Raw genomic sequence first — 7495 nt, 5'->3', positions numbered from 1 at the left:
TTTCAGATGAAGAAATTGAAACCATTTCTAGTCACATGAAAAGGTACTCTAAGTCACTATTGATTAGAGAAATGCAAATTAAGACATAACTGAGGTTACTACTACACACCTCTCAGATTGGTTAAAATGACAGGAGTAATGAATATTGAAGGGGATGTGGGAAAACTGGGACACTAATATATTATCAGTGGAGTTGTGAACAGATCCAATCATTCTGGAGAGCAATTTGGAACTATGCCCAAAGGGCTATCAAACTGTGCATACTCTTTGATCCAACATTGTCTCTACTGGGTCTTTGGAACTCTGCTCTAGCCCAGTGGTACCCAACCCAGATAGAAACATATTTCTCTGGATCTAATTTCATCCTCATAACAATATTCTGACTCATTTCCCTTTACATTTAACATATGGGAGAGACAGTATGGTATAGTGGCTAGAGAATTTCCCAAAGAGATCTTAAAGGAAGGAAAGGAACTCACATATGCAAAAATGTTTGTGGCAGCTCTCTTTATAGTAGCAAGGAACTTGAAACCTAGTGGATGTCCATCAGCTGGAGAGTGAATAAATTATGGTATATGAATGTTATGGAATATTATTATTCTACAAGAAAATATCAGCAGGATGATTTCAAAGAGATCTGAAGAGACTTATATGAACTGATGATTCTAAGTGAAGAGTAGAACCAAGAGAATATTGTACATAGCAAAAACAAGGTCATACAATAATTAATTCTGATGGACATAGCTCTTTTAACAGCAAGGTGATTTAGGTCAGTTTTTTATTTTCTTATTTTTTAATCTATTTTTTATTAAAGCTTTTTATTTACAAAACATATCCATGGTTAATTTTTTCAAAATTGACCCTTGCAAAACTTTGTGTTCCAAAATTTTCTCTCTTTCCCTCCATCCCCTCCCCTAGATGGCAGGTAGTCCAGTACATTTTAAATATGTTAAAATATATGTTAAATCTTTCTGCACAAGAAAAATCTGATCAAGAAGGGAAAAAACTGAGAAAGAAAACAAAATGCAAGCAAACAACAACAGAAAGAGTGAAAATGCCATGTTGTAATCCACATTCAATTCCCACAGTCTTCTCTCTCTCTGGGTGTAAATGGCTCTCTTCATCACAAAATTATTGGAATTGATTCCAGGCCAGTTTCAATGGTCTTGTTGATGAACAAAGCCATCTGTACCCAGAGAAGGGACTGTGGAAACTGAATGTGGATCACACCATAGTATTTTCACTTTTTTTTTGTTGTTGTTTACTTGCATTTTGTTTTCTTTCTCGTTTTTTTTTTCATTTTTGATATTATTTTTCTTGTGTAGCATGATAATTATGGAAATATGTGTAGAAGAATTGCACATGTTTAACATATATTGGATTACTAGCCATCTAGGGGAGGGAATGGGAGGAAGGGAGGGAGAAAAAAATTGGAAAACAAGGTTTTGCAAGGATGAATGTTGAAAATTATGCACATGTTTTGAAAATTAAAAGCTTTAATTAAAAAAAAAGAGAGAATTGGCCTCAAAGTTAAAAAAAACAAAACAAAGCATGGGTTCAAATTTTGCATCAATCACATATTAGCTATGTGACCCTTGACAAGTCATTTAACTTTAAAGTAGGCTAGCAACTCAGTTAGATTATAAATTATAGAGAAGGTGTGAACTTGTATTGGTATAAGGAGCTTTCCCACAGGAATTCTGGGTAGATGGATACCTTCCATATGAAAATCCTGAGACTGAGAGAGGATAAGTAATTTCCTCATGATCATGAAGCTATTAAGTATCAGAGGTGAAATCTGAATCCAGGTCATCCTAATTAGAAGTCCAGTGTTTTATCTACTGTAATAGAGTTTCAAACATGCCCAACATTCCTGAGTGAAGCTCACATCAAATTAAAATATTTTACAAAGTAAATAAAAATACAATAAAATGCAGATAACATTACATTTTAAAACCAAGTCAATATTGGCCCACAGGGGATCCTTTTTTACACATTAGTGGCCTTGTTTCTATTTGTTCTCTCAAATGTAAGCTTCTTGAGGACAGAGATTTTTTTTTTTTGGTCTTTGTACATTCTACATTTAGCACAATTTCTTGTATATAATAAGCACTTAATGTTTATTGAATTAAATTATAAAATTGACAAATGATTCAATAATTATGGATTGTTAAGGGCCCCTCCTGATCTTGTCTTCCTGAGTTGCCATATTTTCTTTTTAAAAATTATTTATTTAATATTTCCCCCCAGTTACATTTAAAGCATTTTTTACATTTGTTTTTAAAACAATGTTCCAGATTCTTTCCCTTATTCCCAACCCCTATTAAGAAGCCACATGTAAAATTATGCAAAACATTTCCATAAAAGTCATATAGTGAAAGAAAATAAAGATTTTCCACCCTAATTAAAAAAAAAAACACACACACACCTCAACAAAAATAAAGTTTAAAAGGGAGAGAGACAGAGAGAGTATGTTTTAAACTGTATTCAGAGTCAGTTTATTCTGTGAGTATGAATAAGATTTTTCATCATTAGTCTTTCAGAGTAGTCCTGGATCATTGTACTGCTGAGAACAGCAAAGTCATTTATAGCTGGTTATCCCAGAATATTGGTTTTACTTTGCATAAAGTACATTTCAGTTTGCTGAACTTCATGGAGGATTTTCCAGATTTTTTTCTGAGAGCATCCTGTTCATCATTTCCCATAGAACAATCACATACCACAATTAATTCAGTCATTCCCCAATTGATGGACATTCCCTTAATTTCCATTTTTTTGCCCTGAGAGAAGAGCTGAGACAATTTGGTTCTGGACTATGCTAGAGGTCCCAAATAGATCAAGGATGAAGCTATCCCCCAAATACTATACTTTGTTGTTTGAATCTAACCTGGACTCCCTATGTGACCTTGAGAATTAAAACAGGTACCAGTCAGTCTGCTCTAAACTGAGAAACTTTTTTCTTTGGTGCAGCTAGGTTCCTTGTAGATAAACAGACCATATTATCTTCATTATCTAGCAGATCCCAAGAGAAAAGAAAGCTGCTGTTACCATCACTTTTCTCTTCCCCTTTGGGGGGAAACTAAAATATCAAGACTTTTCCTCTACCACTGGACTTCTTCCAATAAGGAGTTCCCACATTCCTTTTTCTTGTAATAAAAACAGTTACAATGCATATTTCATGAACTTGTGATATTGTTTTTAATTACCAGGATTATCTTCTTGATCACCATTTATTGGTGTAACTATTAAATGGTGCTGTTAAGCAAAATTATATTATTATAACGTTATAGCATTATAAGCAGAAACCAAAAAGAAGAGGAACTCCTTTCTTATTTCCTTTTAACCACACCTTTGTAATGTGGTCATATTCATTCTTCCCCAATCCTTTACACAAGAAGTGATTCTCTCCCTTAGCCTTTATTCCAAATTTGTGAAGCACTACCACTTTCAAAGGGAAAGGAAACCAAAGAAGGAGAGTTCACTTGCCTGAAATACTTTTCATCTTTGTGGTCTGTTTACATATAATTTAACAATCCAGGTTAAGTGAATTGGGTAGTTAATCTCTCCTGCCATTTAAGAGCTTTAAAAGGTTCTTAATAAACTGCCCACTTCAGCAGCACATGCTAAAAATGAAACCGATACAGAAAAGATTAGTATGGCCCCTGAACAAAATTACTCACAGATTTATGGACAAAAATCAAATCCATAAGATTCTCTCCAAATTACAGCTCAGAGCTCCCAAAACAGGATCAACCTCTTCCCCCCCTAAAAAACAAACAAACAAACAAAAAACCCCTACTTATCTTAGACCAAGTCTGAAACTCCAGTCTTAGGTATCTCTGTAACCTACACCATTTATTGGCTTCCTCCACTGCATTCTCTCTGTACATAGTTAATAATAGATATGAATCAAAGAAAAGTTATGACTGTTCAGTTTTATGTTTTAAAAACAGGAATTAGGCATAGCCTTAGAGAAATAAATGTAAGTCAGTCTGTCATCTGCAAGCAGAGGAGAAAGAGAAGTTAAATCTTCATTTTTCTTTTTACTGATCACTAGGAGAGACAACACATGCTTCAGCCATACCTATTAAATTTTTGTTTTCTCAACCTGGGGCCTCAGCTGTTAGAGCCAAGCCACCTAGTCATTGAATTCATCTTTCAAAATGTGTGTGTGTGTGTGTGTGTGTGTGTGTGTGTGTGTGTGTGTGTCTATGGGGTTCCTTTCTCACCAATCTCCAATGCACTATTGTCTCTGTGTTTAACCTTCTTCAAAACTGACCCTGAATTTCATGCCTTGAAGCCTTGGCTTAGTATTCTCTGCTTCTGTCCATACACTCCCTTGAGAACTTCCCTCCCAGTTTAAGAAGCAAACAATGTTGTTTTTCTGAATTACAATTTCCAGAATTCCTAATTCCAGAATTAGGTTTCATAGCCTTTATTAGTTGGCATTACTGGTTACACTGGTATTAATATTCTATCTGATTTTTTTCTATTTTCTTGGTATGGTGGTATTTTTTCTTCTTTCTGTTCAATAGAAGAAGAGAGGTTGGTTTGTTTCTGGGAAATTGCAAAGTCCTTTTTAAAGCAACCCTAAGCTTCTCTTCAGATGGCACTTTTATGGATGTCCATAATAAACACTCCAAAGAATTAATGAAGGCAATGAAGAGATGCAAAGTAGTTCTGAGGAGGCTGCAATATGCTAACAACAAAGGGTTGTATAGGAGAAACAACAAAAGGATTTTATTAGAGATAAAAAAAAGATAACTTGATTATGTAGTGAGGGTGAAGGTTGGGTAGCAGGCTTGCTGCATTTCTATCATGCAAAGTACATAAATAGCTGAGCAGTTTGAAATCTACACCCTGTGGAATATATGGACAAGAATCACATGGAATGGGAAAATGGAGATGGATGATAATCTATATCTTTGTATGGAGTACTCACATAGTCAAGATTCCCAAATCCATTGAAGTTTTAAAATACTGGATATCTTCCCAATTCCAAGACATCTTATATAATGATCCTTTGCAGAAGTGTTGCATGTAGCATGGATTTCTTCAGAGTGTATTTTATGTGGTCTTCTCAACTTTACTTAAACAATATTTCAAATTCTTCATATATATAGATAACAGATTTGGAACTGAGATGAGAGGGTACAAATATGATGTATGAATGATGAAAGGAGATCATTATAGAAAGGCTGACAAATTTGTTCTATTTTCCATTTATTCCTTGTCCTCTTGCCAGTTTCATTTATGAATGCTCTTGGGATAATATGGCTCATTTGGATCTCATGCCAAGCTTCTGGTAGGCTTTTTTCCATTTACACTGTTTTATGAAGCCATACTGCCTCATAAAATATCTTCTCCCATTTCATCTGTAGTGTTTTAGTAATTATTTTGTAAATGGATTGTTCTGATTCTATGAAATTGGAAAGTTTTTGCATGAAGAAAACACAACGAGGATAAGGGAAAGCATCAGTTAGGAATTAAAAAAAAATCCGATGCCTTTGACAAAGTTATGATATCCAAAAGAAATGAACACAAATATATACTAGAAAGAGCCATTTTACAATAGATAAGATGCCAGTTTATGAGCAAATAATTATCAAAAGAATTGTAAATTATAACAAATATAAAAAAATACTCCAGATTCCTACTAATAAAAACAAATCAAAGGAATTCTAAGATTTTAATCTCAAATCCAACAAATTGGGAAAGATAATAAAAGACAAAAATAGTGTTGGAGGAGCTCTGAAAAGACACATACACTATAGATAAAATTGTGAATCAGTTCAATTATTCTGGAAAATGTTTTCTAATTAAGTGGGAAAAGGTAACAAAAATAGTCAGTGTCTTTGACTTAGACATTCCACCGTTAAATATATACTGCCAAAGATAGAAAGATCTATAGATATTAGCACACTCATATCAATACTTTTTGTAGAACCAAAAAACTAGAAATAAGGTAAATGCTCTTCAGTTGAAAAATGGTTAAACAAAGTTTGGTTTATTATTGCAATAGATATTACTACATCATTGGAAGTGACAAAAGGAAAGAATTCAGAGAAGCTTGGGAAGATTGGGAGCCATTACAATCAGGAAAACAATATGCACAATCACTGCAACAATATTAATAGAAAAAAAATCAAATAAAACACGGCAGTTATAATGATTAGGAGTAGTCTTGGAGTAGAGTTAAGAAAAAATTATTTTCTGCCCTTTTTTGCAGAGGTGGAGAACTTTGAGTGTAGATTAATATTGAATATACTATCAAACCTGGTTGTTGTATATTCTGGTTTTACTGAACTGCTTTTTCCTCTCTCTTTTTTTATTCTTTTTAGAAGGCTCAGTGGGTCTTTCCCCACTCCAATCAATCTTCCTCATAGCTGTCAAAATTGAAGAAAGAGATATATTTGGAAATGAAGATGACTTTGCAGAACAAAACAAAACAAGCATAAAAGATAGCAATAAAATTTTAAAATATAATTTTATATTTTAAGTATATGATGTCCTTGTTTACTTTCCAAGGTTACAAAAGAAAAATAACTCTCAAAAGGATCTGTTGGATCTTGTGAACTGTTTCAAGAATTCAGTATTACCTTCACATCACAACCAGGCATCAAAGTCGGATATGAATTTAAGAAGTAAGTCCTTTCTTACAAATTATCCCTTCTTGCAATCGTTATCATTATCCCTGCAGATATTGTTAGTCCCTTCTTACAAATTAGGACAATGAGAAATTTAGAGAAATTAAATGCTTTGTCCCCAATTACATAGCTGAGAAGCTGAGTCACAATTTCTCAAATGAAGGTTTGCTGATTTCAAGGACAGTGCTTTTTCCATTACATAAACTCTACTTTCAAGGGATTAAATTTTTTAAAATTAATTAATTAATTAAATTAATTTTACAAAACTTTTATCCATAGGTAATTTTTCAGCATTGACAATTGCAGAAACTTTTGTTCCAACTTTTCCCTCCTTCCCCCCACCTCTTCCCCCAGATGGCAGGTTGACCAATACATGTTAAATATGTTAAAGTATATGTTAAATACAATATATGTATACATGTCCAAACAATTATTTTGCTGCACAAAAAGAATTGGACTTTGAAATAGCGTACCATTAGCCTGTGAAGGAAATAAAAAATGCAGGCAGACAAAATTAGAGGGATTGGGAATTCTATGTAGTGGTTCATACTCATTTCCCAGAGTTCTTTCGCTGGTGTAGCTGGTTCAGTTCATTACTGCTCTATTGGAATTGATTTGGTTCATTTTCAAGGGATTTATAATCTAACTTTGTTGTTGTTCAGTTGTGTCCAACTGGGTGCTTCCCTTTTGGCATTTTCTTGGCAAAGATACTGGAGTGGTTTGCCATTTCTTTCTCCAGCTCATTTACAGATGAGGAAATTAAGTTAAATAGAGTTAAGTAACTGCCCATAAAGGATCACACAACTAGTAAATGTCTGAAGTTGGATTTGGATTCAGGTCTTCCCAAC

At 33.7% G+C, this 7495-nt stretch overlaps 1 non-coding gene across 1 annotated transcript; it reads left to right on the top strand.

The window, feature by feature from the left end:
* Positions 1-3600: 3600 nt before the first annotated feature.
* Positions 3601-3707, top strand: LOC141565205 (U6 spliceosomal RNA). The gene has a single exon (XR_012488889.1). It is a non-coding gene; the product is annotated as a U6 spliceosomal RNA (small nuclear RNA).
* Positions 3708-7495: the final 3788 nt, after the last annotated feature.

This window comes from Sminthopsis crassicaudata, chromosome 3 (genome assembly GCF_048593235.1).
Source record: "Sminthopsis crassicaudata isolate SCR6 chromosome 3, ASM4859323v1, whole genome shotgun sequence".
Classification (NCBI taxonomy): Eukaryota; Metazoa; Chordata; class Mammalia; order Dasyuromorphia; family Dasyuridae; genus Sminthopsis; species Sminthopsis crassicaudata.
This window is presented reverse-complemented; position numbering and strand designations above follow the sequence as displayed.